We start from the raw sequence: 17,974 nt of genomic DNA, 5'->3' as shown, positions 1-17,974 counted from the left end.
ATATTATTAAAAAAATTCCATTAAGCAATAATACGGTACAGAGACGAATTGACGAAATGTCTGAGGATGTGGAGCGTTCTCTAACTGATTATTTAGAGACTACTGAGTTTTCTTTACAGCTTGATGAATCAACTCTTCCAAACAATGAGTCTTTACTTCTTGCGTACGTTTGCTTCATAAAAAGTGAAAAAATCTGTCAAGAACTGTTATTTGTAAGAACACTGGAAACAGATACTAAAGGCAAATCGATATTTGATGTTCTGGAACACTATTTTACAGATAAAGGTATACCTCTGGAAAATGTCATAACTGTTGCTACAGATGGTGCTCCGGCAATGGTTGGACGACACCGCGGACTGATAGCATATTTGAAAAAAGCGGTACCAAATATACTCGCCGTGCATTGTGTAATTCACAGGCAGCATTTAGTTGCAAAAAATCTTAGTGATCGCCTTCATTGTTCACTACAATATGTAATTACTGCAGTTAACAAGATCAGAAGCAGTGCTCTCAATGATAGATTGTTTAGAAAACTGTGCGATGAAAACGACGAGAATTTTAATCGTTTATTGTTGCACACAGAAGTTCGATGGATTTCAAAGGGTACCTGTCTAAAAAGATTTTATGATCTCTTTGACTCAGTTTTAGAGTTTTTTGAAAGCAAAGATGATTCTTTGAGAGACAATTTATTAAAATTTAAGAGCGACATTGCTTATTTAACTGATTTATACGATAAATTTAATGAAACAAACCTACAGCTACAAGGTGATAATTTGAATTTGATCAAAGCAAAAGGAACTATTTCCTCGTTCGTGTCAAAACTTAATTTGTATAGGCAAAATTTGGGTCGGAGACAATTTCATCAGTTTCAAAATCTTTCCTCTGTGGAAACAAATGATGAAGACATTCTGGTATATTGCCAGCACTTGGAAGCACTTCAAGAAGATTTTAGGAATAGATTTCAGGATATCCTTGGTCTGATTATTCCAGATTGGGTGCTAGAACCGTTCTCAAGTTTAGAAACAGCAGAATTATCACCACAGGAGGAATTGATAGAATTGTCAACAAATGAAGAGTTAAAAGTGAAATTTAAAAATGGATATCAAGAATTTTGGCTGCAATGTCAAATTTCAGTATTATATCCAGCTTTATGGGCTGCATCAAAGAAGTTTTTCATTGCCTTTCCTTCATCGTATTTAGCCGAAAGAGGATTTAGCATAGTCAGCAATTTATTAACAAAGAAGAGAAATAGACTGTCCATAGTGGAGCGCGGTGATTTAAGATTGCTGATGACAAGTATGGAACCAAATATTGACAGATTACTATCATTACATCAAGCTCAGCCTCATTAAAAATGTTATAGGTATTATTATTATATTGTTTTTTATCATATGTATTTAAGTTAAAGTTTGATCAATACATGAATACTGTATTTTTGAATAAAACATTTTTTTTTAAATTTGTTGTTGCTTGGATTAGTTAAGGGGCCGTCGAATCATATTTAAGGTAGCCTTTGACCCAAAAAAGGTAAAACAATTGTGAATGAAAGTGCGTTACTAATTTTAAGAATGGAAGAGTTTTTTATAGTCGGTTCGCTAAACTCAGACGCAACTGGCTAGATATTTTAGTCGATAATTTTTTTGTTTTTTGCAAATTTTGCAAAAATTGGCAAAATTACTAACTATTTAGTGATTATTAACTATTTAGTAATTATTTTTTGCCAATTTTACTAAAATTGGCAAAATTATCGACTAAAATATCTAGAAAGTTGCGTCTGAGTTTAGCGAACAGACTATAAGGGGGGCGTTAAGTATTTTGTTTTTGGAAAAATGGGCGGTAGGCCGAAAAAGGTTGGGAACCACTGCTCTATTCAATTGACCTTCCACTTCTGTTTTTCGAGCTTTTCGTAGATATATAGTGTGATGCCTAGATATTTAAACTCCATCACTTGTACTATTATCTGACCCTCCAGCTCCAATATACATCTTTTTGGATTTGCTGTTATAACCATGCATTTTGTTTTTTATGGGGAAATTAACATGTTAAATTTTCTGTAGGTAATGTTAAATTGCTGCAGCATACGTTATAAGTCATAGCAGATTATTTTAAGTTGTTTTTCTCCCATTTGGTATCCTTTTTTAGTTCTTAATTTTTTATTATTTCATCCATGATCAGGTTGAATAATAAAGGACTCAAGGAATATCCCTGTCTTATCCAGCTTCACTTGGGTCAGTTAGTTCATCTTCCACTTTTACTTTTATTGTGTTGTTCTGGTAGATGTTTCCGATCATTTAATTATTCCTAGAGGTACCTCTCTTGATTATAACAAATGGGCAACTTCCTTTAATTTGACCCTATCAAATACTTTCTTAAGGTCCACGAAACATAAATATGCCGGTTTGTTGTATTCAAACGATTTTTCTTGAATTTGTCTCATTATAAATATAGCATCAGTGTATTCTGTATTTTAACACATTCTGTATTTTTTGTACTTTTTGTTCTCATCACGGATTATTTTATAATTTCATTTATATTTTCCTTTTCCATGCATTGTATCACGAAAAAAAAGGCGGGTTCTCATTAATCAATCTCATTGATCAATATCCTTGATTCTATGCTATAGAAGAAAAATAGATTTATATGAACGTCGATTCAGCGATATTGTTCTATCATATGGTATTTCAATAAAAGTGAAAAGCCTTCCTACTTTTGATAGATCAATGGAAATGATTCTATCAAATAGAACAGTGTTTGACAATGAGAACTAGCGTTCATTGTGTTGACTTGAATTTTGTGGAGTAAACTATACAGAGAGAGTCTGTAATTTGGAATAAATTCAATATCTCAAATACTAATTGTTTTTTTGAAAAATGCTAAGACCCGTCGATTAGTATTTCAAATTGTCCTTTTTGACATACAATAATAATTTATACAGGTTGTCCCAACTTAGAGATATGACGTCATCGTTTATTTTCTTAAATGGCAACACTGTCATTTTGATAGCTATTTTGATAGGGTGTGTAAAGTTATACACAACTGCAAACTATCAATTTTTTATTCTCTACCATTTAAGAGATAATAGAAAATAACAAAGTTATGAAAAACAAGTAATCAAATAACAATTGAATTTAATTATTTCAATTAAGCAAATGCTCATAATGTTGCCCTTAATTATTGTCAAATTGTCAATGGGCAACGTTATGAGCATTAGCTTAATTGAAATAATTAAATTCAATTATTATTTGATTACTTGTTTTTCATGACTTTGTTATTTTTTATTATCTCGTAAATGGTAGGGAATAAAAATTTAAAACTTTGCAGTTGTGTATAACTTTACACACGCTATCAAAATAGCTATCAAAATGACAGTGTTACCATTTTAAAAAATCAACGATGACGTCATATCTCTAAATTCGGACACCCTGTATACTATATAGTAAGCATATGAGATCAGGTTAAATTCTTTGTGAAAACCATAAATATATTGTAATTTCGTGAAAAATGTCAAATTTTAAATGGAGAGACAACTATATCTGCAAGTTTCTAGAGAGGAGTGCTATGGAATGAGAGAGGAGTGCTATGGAATATTAGGAGTGAACAATATAAAAATACACTCGCGATCATAAAATCCGGGTCACCCTGAAAATTTCAAGTTTCTTGAACATTTTTGCCTCTGGTACAGTAATAACATTTTTTTAGGCTAAGCTAATGTATTTTTTATTTGTCATCAATACTTGTTTGAAAAAAAAACGGTTTTTTATTGAAAGAGTAGATAACAAACCAAATTGTTTATAATTCAGACAAACGAAAAAAAAAAAATGGATAGTAGAGAACGTGGTAGAACATCAGTGAAATTTCAATGTCTAATATCGTGTATTGCCTCCCCTTGCTCTAATAACCTCTTGCAGACGACGGGGCATACTCTCAATTTTACTCCGGATTACATGTTCTGGTATGTTATTCCACTCTCTAACTAACAGATCCTTAAGCTCCTGTGCGTTGTTAGGAGAAGGTATATGGGTTTGAATACGTTTTTTTTAAATCATCCCAGATATGTTCGATAGGATTAATGTCCGGAGACCTAGCTGGCCAGGGTAACCTCGTAATTCCAACCTCGTCCAAGTATTGCATACTGATCCTGGCAACGTGCGGTCGCGCGTTGTCCTGCATAAAAACGGTATCAACTCCAAGCCCCACCATGGCGGGCATAACATATTCCTCCAGAATCTCCGTAATGTACCTTCGTTCAGTTAAGGACCCATTTTCGACAAAAGATAACTCTGTGCGGAAGTCGGAAGCCACACCTCCCCAAGCCATAACCGAGCCACCACCAATTGTCATTCTTGGAGCAATGCAAGCTTGTCAAAATCGTTCGCCGGTTCTCCTCCAAACTCTTACAGGTCCATCGGATCGAGTTAGGCAGAAACGGGATTCATCTGAAAATAACACTTTGCTCCAATCGTTAATTCCCCAATGCGCGTATTGTTGAGCAAAAGCTAGTCGTGCAACTCGATCCTCCCGGCGAAGTGGCGGTCCTGTAGCCATTACCCGAGAAGATAGTCCAGAAGAGCGAGATCTTTTCCTGATTGTTGCAACGCTAACGTTGCAATTTCGTACTTCCTGTAGACGATTTCGATGCATAACTGCAGTTGAGGTCCGGTTTCGTAAAGCTTGACTCACAAGGAAATGGTCATCTCTTGCCGTGGTCTTTCTTATTGGTCCAGAGCCAGGCCGTCTGGTTAGCAAACCCGTCTCCTGAAATCGTTGAAGTACTCGCTGAACCGTAGAAAGGCTTACACCAACAGTTCTTGCGACTTGCCGTTGAGCGTGACCGTCTTCCACAAGCGCAACAATTCGTGCTGTTTCAACAACTAGTGGAGTCAATGAAGGTGGATATGAGTTATTACCTCAGATTTCGTTGAACCTCCATCGATTTTCATAAAAAATGGTGAGTGGTTAAAGGATACCTCAAGGAACAAAGGTGACATAGTGCCAACTTGCGCTTTTTGCATTTTAGGGGTGAAATACACCTCTTTTTTAAAAATTATTTTTTAGATTTCTGAAAGTGCAGTCACTGTAAGTTTTCACTTCCTATTTTGTTGAACCTTCATCGATTTTCATGAAAATCGGTAAGTAGTTAGAGGATACCTCAAGCAATAAAAGATATATAGCATCAACTTGCACTTTTGCATTTTAGGGGTGTAATACACCCCTACTTTTTAAATTGTAAAAAATGCAGATTTCCGCATTATGGCGCAAGTAATCTCGTTTAATTAAGAAAAATAAATATTTTTTTTTATATTTATGTGCATGAATTACATTTTTTATTCTTCTATATTTCTGAAAGTGTAGTCACTGAATGTTTTCACCCACGATTTCTTTGAACCTTCATCGATTTTCATGAAAATTGTTGATTAGTTAGAGGATACTTCAACAAACAAAAGTGATATGGCACCAAGTTGCGCTTTCTGCATTTTAGGGGTGAAATCCACCTTTTTTTTTTAATGATAAAAATGCAGATTTCAGCATTCTGGCTCAAGCAATCTCGTTTAATTAAGTAAAATAAATATTTTTTTACATTTATGTGCATGATTTATAATTTTTATTAATTTTTTAAACCTTATAGCAACCAAAAATCAGAAAATTAGCAAATCGACAATCACGAAAAAAATTAATCTTTTATATTTCCAAAAAGGCAGTCACTGAAGGTTTTCACCCCTGATTTCGTTAAACCTCCATCAATTTTCATGAAAATTGGTAAGTAGTTAGAGGATACCTCAAGAAACAAAAATGATGTGGTACCAACTTGCGCTTTTATCCTGGGGGTGGATGTTACCCCTTCTCATGGGTGAACACTATTTTATTAAAAATAACCCCATAATTAGATAGAGGAGTAAATTCTAAGCAAACTTTCTTTTATCAAGTTTATACATTTTTTATTTAAATAATATTTCATAATTTAATAAAATATTATTGGTACAGTAAAACCTGACAATAACGGCCACTAAAAATAGAAAACAATTGGCCGTTATAGAAATGTGGCCGCTAATGCTAGGTTTCCTTTTCCACAAATACATAAAATATAATTGAAAATTTATTTATTTTAGTAATTAAAGCAAATCTAATTAAATATAATTCTACAAACAAACGGAACATACTAAAACTAAATTCAATTTACTACAATATAAAAAAATATCTATACGAAAAAACAATTACAAGAAAAACAGAATTTTTGTTTGTTTTAAATTTTTTTAGATAAACGAAACATACTAAAACTAATTTAATATAGGTAATACATAATATAAAACAACATACTATAGCTACTACGAAAAATACGCTTATCACTAAAGTATCGTCGTGCTTCCATGCTATATTCAACAAAACCAACTTGGTAGTGCCTTTAATTAGATATCGCAAATCACTTTGGCTGATTTTGTCTGCATATATATTATGTTTGAGGAATCCATTTTTTTTTGTGAGACTGGATATAGGACATTTCTCAAGTATGAATTCACATTCATGGTATATCGTTGCTATACAGGGATAATAATCTGTGCAATGTTATGGTACAGGCTACGTTAAATATGAAGTAAATGTGAAAGATATACACTGGTTATTCATTTCAATTTAATTTGATTGTTTTTTAATCGTTTACAATATTTAAAATAATTAAAGAAATAAAGTTAGGGATTTCAAAAATAAATTCAGTTCTCACTGGCAGGGTGGGAAATAATAAAGTGCCATACAATAGCATTTCATTACAATGCTCATTACAGGCATTACAGGCTGCTCCGTTTGAGAAAACTCATACTCTCAAACTTTGAGAAAACACTCATTCAGTTTCGACCAACCCTGTATTAGCTAAAATTAAACGTTTTGCTAGATGAATAATTTTTAACAATAATAGATTATATTAAAAATCACTTGAACATAAATTGATTTTCTGATGTCAAATCACTACAATTATACAGGGGGTGAATATTGCTATGAAATTTGAAAATAAAAACGTAATTATCTTTTAAACTACTTCGTATAACATCACAAAACCTGATATTTTAAGAAATAAAACATAGAGGAGAATCCAAAAATGTAAAAATATACAGGGTGTTCCATTAAACAAAAGATAATTTTGTTTCACCCTGTCAATATGGGTGGCCCTGTATATTTGGAAATGTATTTAAATTCTGATATTATCTATGCCCCAATCTCACCTAAATAAACTTTTTTCGTATCTCCTACAACAAACGACTAATTGGACTTCCCACAACCTGTATACATACAAAATCTCCGCTATAAAATTTTTTCAAAGAAAATATTATTGGTTTTTTTAAAATAACTCCGTTAAATTTTGAAATATGAGATTTATCCAAAAACCATTACAAAGCTAAGTAAAAGTTCTATAACACTGTATTAAACATAATTTTCTAAATCCTTTATTTTTTTTAAATACAAGGTGAAAGGGCCCCGGTTACATGGTTCTCGCAGTAAAATTTAGGATTTAAATGTTTCTATCTCGGTTATTTTTTGTCGTAAAAAAATATTAAAAAAAGAAAAAGCTTAAATAAAGTTAAAACTAAAATTTTGTTCTCTACCATTTTTTAAGTATATCGAGTATTTTTGGAGTTATTATCAAAAGAAAATAAAATTCACGAAAATTTTAAAAATTTTATTTTTTTTTAATCGTATTTTTTTTTCAAAAATATGCATTCTAAACCGGTCAAAATTGTTGAAGTTATTACTCATGTTAAAATAAATAAAGTTTTAAATGGGGTACTACAAATTTAAATTTTTGTGGAAATGACGTATGTTTCATTTTTCATTCTTCCCTAAAAAATCTGAAAGGGTCCTCTTATTTCCATCATAACTTGCTTAATTTTGATGCTATCGACTTCTTATATAGCTTTTTGATAGTTACATTTAAGTACTTTATTAAAATGTTTAATATCTATATTTAACAAAGTGCATCGTTTTCCTGTTATTTAAGCTTGAATACTAAGATTTGAGTACTCGCGGAAAAAAAATATACATTCAATTGCATATAACTCACTTTGTATATGTAATAAAGGATTTTTCGAATAAGGAGCTTATTTATTTTTATATTATCTTCGATTTTGGTAATAACAACTTTTTTGAAGAAACTTATGGTTTTTGAGTTATTTATGAAAAACTGCTTTAAAACATGGATTTTTTTCAGGAAAAATCAAAACTTTTTATCTTTAATAACTCAAAAACTATTGATTTATTGAAATAACTTTATATAACAAATTTTACTTATAATTTGTCCCTCTATCGATTAGTGGTATTATTTTTAATAAAATAATTTCCACCCCCGAGATGGGGTGGCATCCCCCCCCAGGGTAAAAGCGCAAGTTGGCACCATGTCACCTTTGTTTCTTGAGGTATCCTCTACATACTTACCAATTTTCATGAAAATCGATGGAGGTTCAACGAAATCGGAGGTGAAAACCTTCATTGACTCCACTAAACAGTCAAAGGCATTTTTGGCAAAAAATAAACAATAATAAACACTAATAATGACACTAATGAACAATTATAACGGCAATAATAAACGGTGGTCGCTGCGTTTGACAGTTATAGATACCATTCATTTTGACACGTTTGAACTTTTCTGCGAAATCGGCAATATAGGAATTCTTTGTTACAAAGGAAATCGCTAAGCCGACAATAATTGTCAGAAACATGTATTAGTTTGTATTTGTGTTATTATTATTTACGATAAAGCTCGTTAAAAATGAAATATCGGTGATTTTAAAGGTGACCCGAATTTTATGATCGCGATGTATAATAAAGCGGGAAAAATGCTATGAAGTTTTGGAATCGTTTTGGAATGGAAATCGAAACCCTGACTCTAAACAATATTAAAAATAAATGAACTGAATAAAATATTAAAAGCAAATAAAAGTGGTACACGAACAGATGATCTGTATAAACCATAAACCCAAATTGTTTTGGTTCGGCCAAGCGAATTGTCCGAAACAAAACGTTTAAGAGGTTTTTCCATTGCAAAAGACAGTGAGAGATGTTCTTGTTTTCCTATTTTTAATTACGTTTTTTAAATATTCACACACAATGCGAACGCCAATATGCGCAATTTTCTTCTTTACAGCGATTATTAAAGTTAGCACTTTGTAGACCGAATTCAATATCCTTGAAATAGTGTGAATTTGAATTCTATGTTCAGTTGCATAGAATCAGCGCTATTGATCAATGAGGTTGACTAATGAGAACCCGCCTTAGGAGTTGAACGCTAATTATTCAGTTACTATATGGATTCTACCCCAATTAACAAAACATTTATGATACACATATATTTCAACGTCGTTAAATATTTAGAATATCCCATAGCTTATCTTTGATAATATCAAGGACATCGAAAAGCAAGTTATGAGACGTGTCGTAATTTTCTGTACTACGTCCTTAAAGTTTATTTTAATGTATTTGTTGAATGTGTTGCTGTTGTAGACAATACTAATAGGCGAAGCAACAAAGCACTAAAGTCGGTCTTACCTCCGAAAAAGAAACGACAAGACAAATCTTAACGACGTTTTACACCTTTGGCAAAGAATTAAGGATTTGCATGAAATTTTAGTATGTTATAGTTTACTTAAAAAAACTAAGACTTGATTTTTTAAAAATTGTTTTACCGTGCCGTTTAATTACTATTAAGGGTCAAAGTTAAGTTTTAACATGGGCTCTTATGGGAATTCTTAAAAAGTTAATAACTTTTGACCCAAATTTACGATTTTTAATTATTTGTGCTTAAATTAAAGGTTTTTTTGTTAGAAATAACATACTAAAAAATGAGGATTGTTTACCGTACCATTTATTTTTAATTTATTTATTACAAATAATTCCGTAATTTATTCCGTAATTTCCGTAATTTATTATAATTTATTTTTATAAAGTATTCAATACTGAAACATATGATTTGAGTATTCTGCTATAAATGCATTGTTACCAACTTTCGCTTGCATATAAGTTTCCCCCCTTTCCTCTGAGAGGCATACCCCGCAACGAAGGTGTAGAACGTCGTTAATAATGTTTTTTTGCATTCAATTCGTGAATGCGCCAGGAAACTTTGTGACCCCTAGCCATGAGATAATATTGATAAACTACATACAAAAAATGCATTCTTAAAGAGCATCTTAAAGAGACAATAAAAAAAATTCAGAACTCGTCAATTATCGGCGGAAATAAGTTCAATTTTGTTACTCGAGGGGTTTTTGGGGTCGCTGAAAACGAATATGATGTCATAAGTAATCTTCGGAGTACCTGGTGCCCAGGGTATCTACTGTTTACCTCGTCTTGTGGAGCTTTCGGCAAATTCATCAAAAAATTAATCAAAAATCAGTACTCGGGGGATTTTGGGGTCGCTAACGACGAATATGACATCGGTATGTGATCTCCGCAGTACCTGGTAACGAGTGACGTAACAAACTCCGTCGGGGCCCCACCGCAGAATTGAAAATGGGGCCTTCTTTAAAAAACTACTAAATGCGACATGTGTAACAAATACCTATATGTGTTACAGCCCAGAAAATCAACGTAAAATATGGCGATAGAATTTGAAACTGTTTATTAAAAGAATGATTATGATTTAGAAGGTGAAGTGCGTATGTAGAAGTGTCTGTTTTTCTATTGTTGAAAGCCCTTTTGTGTTCTGCTATCCGTTTGTCAAACGTTCTGCCAGTTTGACCGATGTAAGTTTTCGGACAGTCACCACAAGTTAGTTTGTAAACACCAATCTGTAGTTGTTTTCTCTTTCGGCTCTTATTGTTCTTAACATATTTGCTTAAGTTGTTATTAGTTCTGAAAGCTGGTGTTATTCCTTTCTTTTTTATGTATCTTGCCAGTATATGTGATAGAGCAGAAGGTACTGGGTTCTTTATGTGGTGGTGGATAGACTAATTTCAGGGCTTTATTATGGAGTTTTTGGTTTAAAATTTTGTTAATCAAACGGATAGCAGAACACAAAAGGTCTTTTAACAATAGAAAAACAGACACTTTTACATACGCACTTCACCTTCTAGATCATAATCATTCTTTTAATGAACAGTTTCAAATTCTGCATATTCAAAATAAAGGCCATAAGCTATCTTTATTAGAATCTATGGAAATTAATAAATTGAAAATTACAGATATAATTCTGAATGACCAACTCGAGACAAACAGCTCCCCACTCCTCAACCTCTTCAGTTGAAGACTTTAAAAAGGCAAACCCATAGTAATCTAAATCACTTGAGAAAGGCACTCTGCCGAAACAGCTGTAGTCACATAGTTGTAATAAAGTTTGTGGAAGTATAGAAAACAAACGTTTTCAGTGTTTTATTGTTAGATAAAATGAACTTCCATCAAGTAACGGTCGAACCCATCAATTATTTAAGGGTAAAATTGAAGGCAAGAGAGGAATAGGACGCAAGAAAATGTCCTGGGTCCGAAACATAAAGCAATGGACAGGGATTAACGACATACAATCTCTGATACACATTGCAAGAAACAGAGAGTTAATGGAAAATGTTATCGCTAACATACTAACATCCAATAGTGGATTTTCATCTGAAGAAGAAGTAATGGCTGAGACATGTGCAGAGACAAGACGATGAAAAAATAACAAAGAAAATATTACAATGGAAGCCTATAGGAAGGCGAAAAAAAGGATGGAGTGGAAGACGACCTGAAAACCATGAACGTAGACAATTGAGAAGAAGGACACACAAGAGATCCGAATGGAAGGACATCGCTAGGCAGGCAAAGACCCATCCAGGGTTATGATGACAAAAGAAGAAGAAGAACCACAAAACAATAAAAACTGCGAAATTTTAAATACTTACCAAGTTTAAACTTAACACATGATTTTTAAAATTTATTTAGTTATTTTTTAAATTAAAAAATACATATTTAAAAAAATGCGCACTAAACCTCTTCGTCCTTATAACCACATGTAAACTACAAAATAATGTAACTCTTGTTGAAATTTCACCGCCTACTTTGAGCAGTAAATTTTGTTCTAAATATACAATTTCAAACTTGGCACGATAGTTTGTTTCATTCAATCCCATTAATTTTATATAAAAATCACTAGTGCTCTCTAATTCAGATGAGCGTAGAAAATTTAGAGTATTTTTAAATTCCTTTACCTTGAATTCAAATCATTTCGCTGTTGGAAGAAATGTTGTGATTGTAAGATTGTACATATAAATACGATATAATAAATATAGTTAAAAAGTATACTTTGAGTGTAATAATACAGGGTGGGGCATTAGTGTGACAAAGTCCAATTACTCGTTTGTCGTAAGAGATACGAAAAAAAGTTATTTAGGTAAAAGTTGGGGCACACATAGTACCATAATTTAAAAATATTTTCAAATATACAGGGTCGTCCGTATTGACAGGGTGACACAAACTTATGTTTTTTTTAATAGAACACCCTGTATATTTTTACATTTTTGGATTCTCCTCGATGTTTCATTTCTTAAAATATATGGTTTTGTAATATTATACGAGGTAGTTTAAAAGTTAATTACTTTTTTTGTTAATTTCGTAGCAAAATCTACACCCTGTAGAATTTTAGTGATTTGACATCAAATTTTTATTTTATGTTCAAACGATTTCTAATATAGTCTACTATTGTTAAACATTAACAGTATAGCGAAATGTGTAATTTTAGTATACAGGGTGGGTCGAAACTCGGAATGAGTATTTTCTGAGTTTTCTTAAATGGAACACCCTGTATTTAAGTATTGTGATGAAATGATATTTTATGGTACTTTTTTATTTCTTAAGCATTCCCTATACCTAAGCGCTTTAATTTGTAAGTTATTCGTGATTCTTTAAGCAAAATATTAATTGTAAGAAAAATTACGTGAAATTTTATTAAGTGGCTGTGAAAATATTTAATAAAAAATAATTTTTGGAAAATAAAATACATCATAATCTTGTCTGATCCTTAATTTATTACTATTGGATGAAATATCCAAATAAATTCGTAGTTAAATTTGTTGGTGCGCAAAATATTAATAAAGAAATACAATATTCTACCTAGTCGGCTATTACATTAAATTTCCTTAAACATTTGACATTATACTATTTTTATAGATCTAGTTGCTTTGTTACCATTACTAATATACATTTTTCTTATGAGAAACTGAATAATAAGATTTTGGTGCTAGTGGAACATAACAAAAATGTGCTACTGGCAATAAGAATTTTTCATCAGAAATTCCCTGATAGACGACAACTAAGAAGAGAAACGTTTAAAAATATACTAGAACGGTTTCAACGGACTGATCACTTAGATTATGATAAATCTACTCGAATAAAAACTATTGTAAGTGACGAAAACAACAATTAAATGTAATCCTTAGTGTCACTGAGGATCTGCATATTAGTACAATCGTTCTTACAATCTAAGTATCTAGTCTGTTGAAACCGTTTTAGTATACTTTCAAAAGTTTCTCTTTTTGGTTGTCGTCTATCAGGAAATTGCTGATGATAAATTTTTATTGCAAGTAGCTCATTTTTGTTATACTCCCCTAGCACAAAGCCATTTTAATCCATTCCTCATTAGAAGAATTAATATTAGTAATGGTATCAAATCAACTGGAACTATATAAATAGTATAATGTCAAATGTTTAAGCAAATTTTGTGACATAGCCAACTAGGCAGAATTTTGTATGTTTGATTCATATTTTAAGCACCAACAAACTTAACTACGAATGTATTTGGATATCTCATCCAATATTAATAAATGAAGGATCAGGCTAGATTGCTATGTATTTTTTTTCGAAAAATTACTTTTGATTGGATATTTTCACGGCTACTTAATGAAATTTTACGTAATTTTTGTTGCAATTAATGTTTTCTTAAAGAATGACGAATAACTTACAAATTAAAGCACTTAGGTATAGGGAATGCTTAAGAAATAAAAAAGTACCATAAAATATAATTTCATTACAATACTAAAATACAGTGTGTTCCATTTAAGAAAACTCAGAAAATAGTCATTCCGAGTTTCGACCCACCCTGTATACTAAAATTAAACATTTCGCTATACTATTCATGAATAACAGTAGCAGACTATACTAAAAATCGTTTGAATGTAGATAAAAAATATGATATCAAATCACTACAATTCTACAGGGTGTAGATTTTGCTACGAAATTAACAAAGAAACGTAATTAACTTTTAAACTACCTCGTATAATATTACAAAACCATATATTTTAAGAAAGTAAACATCGAGGAGAATTCAAAAATGTGAAAATATACAGGGTGTTCCATTTAAAAAAACATAGGTTTGTGTCATCCTGTCAATACGGATGCCCCTGTATATTTGAAAATATTTTTAAAATATGGTACTATGTGTGCCCCAACCTTTATCTAAATAACTTTTTTTCGTATCTCTTACGACAAACGAGTAATTGGACTTTGTCACACTAATACCCCACCCTGTATGTAGTCACAAAAAAATGCAACACTTAGAATGACGAATATTTTTATAAATATTTATTTATGGAAGTATACATTATAATAATAATTAAAGCTCGGATTATAGGCAAAATGCCTTTTTTTGCCTATTTTGCCTATTATAATTGTTTTTTGCACTTTTTGCCTTTTTTCGTAAATTCCGCCTATTTGTGCCTTTTTTAAAATTTCATGGTACTACCCATGATATTATTCTATTACTAAACCATTCTATAATAAAATTTTGGGTCAATAATAAAATATCAATGGTTTATTTATATAACAGATTTCTAGGAAAATGTACCTGATCGAGACTTGAGGGTTAACTATTTGGAAATCCCTAAGCTTTATTAGTTTATTATCAGTTGTACAGTTGGTTACTGTATCAGCGTTTAGTCACAAATTGCTATATCCTAGTTTAGTTTTGTTGCGTATACCGAAAAGCAAAGAACACGTTTTAAAACGTTTTAGACATTTGTGTGAAAAGATGACATCTAAATTAAGGCTATGGATCGCACCTTATTCGGAACTTTCTCTAGAAGGAGATGGAGCATTTTGTAAACCATGCGGCAAATCGGTAAGTTTTATTTTTTCTCTTTTTTTTTCTCGTCCCACAACATAACTAAATTCTGAAGCGGTTTTAGAATTCTAATTAATTTTTTTAAATTCTCAGATTTCAAGTAGAAAAAAGTACTTTATTGACCAGCATTGTGGAACCCCACTTCACAAACGTAATTTGGAAAAATTAAATTCCTCTAAGTTAGCCCAAATATCTCTGCGGGATAGTTTAAGCAGTTCAAAAAAAAAGGAGGAAGACGCATTTAAATTTGATTTATGCCAGATGATGATTGCATCCAACATTCCTCTATATAAAGTTAATAACCCTAGTTTTAAATGCTTTTTCGAAAAATATCTTAATAAATCCTTACCGGACGAGAGTACATTGAGAAAACATACTGTGGAAAAATGTTATGTGGAATGTATTTCAAAAATTAAGCGGGAGTTAGAGGGCAATTTTTTGTATATTATCGTGGATGAAACGACAGATGTATGCGGCAGGTATATAGCTAATTTAATGATTGGAATTTTGAACGGAAACTTTGCGAGAAAACCTTATTTAGTTGCCGTTAAAGAATTGGAAAAAACAAACAATTTAACAATAAGTCGATTTATACAAGATAGTTTAACAAACATCTTTTTACCCAACCCTATACCAGTGAATAAAATAGTTTTAATGCTTTCAGATGCTGCGGCATATATGTTAAAAGCTGCTGTTAATTTAAAGATTTTTAATCCTAATTTAATTGATTGCACTTGTGTAGCCCACGGGGTAAATAGAATTGCTGAAAAAATAAGAAATCTGTTTCCGTTGGTAAATAATTTTATAGATTTTATGAAAAAACTTTTTGTAAAGGCTCCGTTGAGGGTGCAAATATATAAAGACAGACTTCCCGGTGTCCCTTTGCCACCTAAACCAGTAATTACAAGGTGTGGAACCTGGCTCGAAGCAGTTTGTTTTTTACTTTGAACACTGCAATGAAATAGAATTAGTTATGTCAGAATTTGATATTGATATTTCCGAAGCCATTCGAGAAGCAAAAAAAATAATAAAAAATCCCAAATTGAAACAGGAACTCGCTTATATCAATGACAATTATAAATTAATAGTTACCACAATTACCTTATTAGAAAAACAAGAGATAAATTTATGTGAGTCAGTAAAATTAATAGATAATTTAAAGACGAAAATTAAATCGGCACCTGGAAGTAACGGTCAATTAATTAAAAAAAAAAAATGAAATATGTTTTCGACAAGAATGAAGGTTTTTCGTTTTTATCTAATGTTGCTAAAGTTTTGAATGGGAAATTTTCTGAGGAATTACAAATTATGCCAGATTTATTATCCGCTCTGAAATATACTCCAATTACATCTGTCGATGTCGAACGTTCGTTTTCAATGTACAAATTAATTTTAAGTGATCGAAGACATAGTTTTAAGACCGAAAATATTGAAAAACATTTAGTTGTTTCTATTAATGATAAAATTTTAAGTGGTTATAAATAATAAGTTATATTCCTTTATTGCCTATATTTTGCCTAAATGTTAATATTCCTACCTTTTTTAATAAAAATCTTTGCCTATATAGGCGCCTTTTTCTTCAATTTTTGTTGCCTATAAATCCGAACTTTAATAATAATATAGTCTAAGATCTGAATTTAGGTCAACCTCCACCCATCTGCTTTTAGTCCTGTCGCCAGGGGGGGTACAACGGCCTCCTTTATTCAGATGGACTTACCCAAGTTTTTTTCATGTATTTTGACCCGTAGAATACAAATTTTTTGGGTAACAGTTGATCAGGATGTCGATAAGATTGTTATTGACCAAGAACTTGAGGAATTACATAACAGAGGTTTCTCACAAAACAAAACATTTTTTTGTATTTTTTGGGTCATTCTAAGTAAAAAATGTTCTAACAAGTTTTCCCGTAGGATGCTCAGTTTTCGAGATAAACGCGGTTGAACTTTCAAAAAATCGAAAAACTGCAATTTTTAAACCCGAATAACTTTTGATTAAAAAATAAAATAGCAATTCTGCTTAGCGCCTTTGAAAGTTCAAGTCAAATTATATCGGTTTTGATTATTTGCATTGCTCAAAATTTATTGTGTTATTGTTAAACAAAGCTACAAACACCTAGTGCGTGAGTGATGTTTTCTATGATTTCTCATTTAAAATCTAACGAGTAGGTAGAATAGGTACTAGTGCAATCGAGGCTATTTCTACGTAGCATGCGTTAAAATGCATGTAAAGGCACGGGAAACACTATGTGTTTATAGCTTTGTTAAACAATAAAAAAATAAATTTTTAGCAATGCAAATAATTAAAACCGATATAATTTGACATAAACTTTCAAATGCGGTAAGCAGACTGTCTATTTTATTTTTTAATCAAAAGTTATTCGGGTTCAAAAATTGCAATTTTTCGATTTTTTGAAAGTTCAACCGCGGTTATCTCGAAAACTAGCCATCCTACGAAAAAAATTGTAGAAACATGTTTTGCTTAGAATGACCCAAAAAATTCCAAAAAATGTTTTGTTTTGCGAAAGATCGCGGTTATGTAATTCCTCAAGTTCTTGATTAATAACAATCTTATCGACATCCGGATCAACTGTTACCCAAAAAATTCGTATTCTACGGGTCAAAATACATGAAAAAAACTTGGGTAAGTCCATCTGAATAAAGGAGGCCGTTGTATCCCCCCTGGCGACTGGACTATTTGCCTCCAAACATTTGATTTATTAAATTTCATATATAGACAAACATGACTTGCATGGGTTGCCTATAAAAATCTTGTCTAGCTATCCTTAAGGGGAGCGTAGGGTTTGAAATCAACATTTCAAGCACATTTTTGTGATTTTTTTTAAAGTATGGTAGAATTATTTTATTTTTAAATTAAATAAGCATATTCAGTGAAGCCGGGAAGCTGGCTAAC

At 31.6% G+C, this 17,974-nt stretch overlaps 1 protein-coding gene across 3 annotated transcripts in view; it reads right to left on the bottom strand.

Annotated features, from left to right (window-relative positions):
* The window catches only part of LOC114328092 (proton-coupled amino acid transporter-like protein CG1139), a 170,757-nt gene that overhangs the window by 118,304 nt on the left and 34,479 nt on the right, over positions 1 to 17,974 (bottom strand). Inside the window, exon 1 of one of the 3 annotated variants that reach the window (XM_028276849.2) lies at positions 11,853 to 12,010. The exons of the other annotated variants lie outside the window; for them this stretch is intronic. The gene's annotated coding sequence lies outside the window, so the exon portion shown is untranslated. Of the gene's footprint in view, positions 1 to 11,852; positions 12,011 to 17,974 lie in introns of those variants that run through there. 3 annotated transcript variants of the gene reach the window in all.

The sequence above is a fragment of the Diabrotica virgifera genome, chromosome 3, assembly GCF_917563875.1.
Source record: "Diabrotica virgifera virgifera chromosome 3, PGI_DIABVI_V3a".
NCBI classification, from domain to species: domain Eukaryota; kingdom Metazoa; phylum Arthropoda; class Insecta; order Coleoptera; family Chrysomelidae; genus Diabrotica; species Diabrotica virgifera.
Note: the sequence above shows the minus strand (reverse complement) of the source record. Positions and strands in the feature narration are given on the sequence as shown.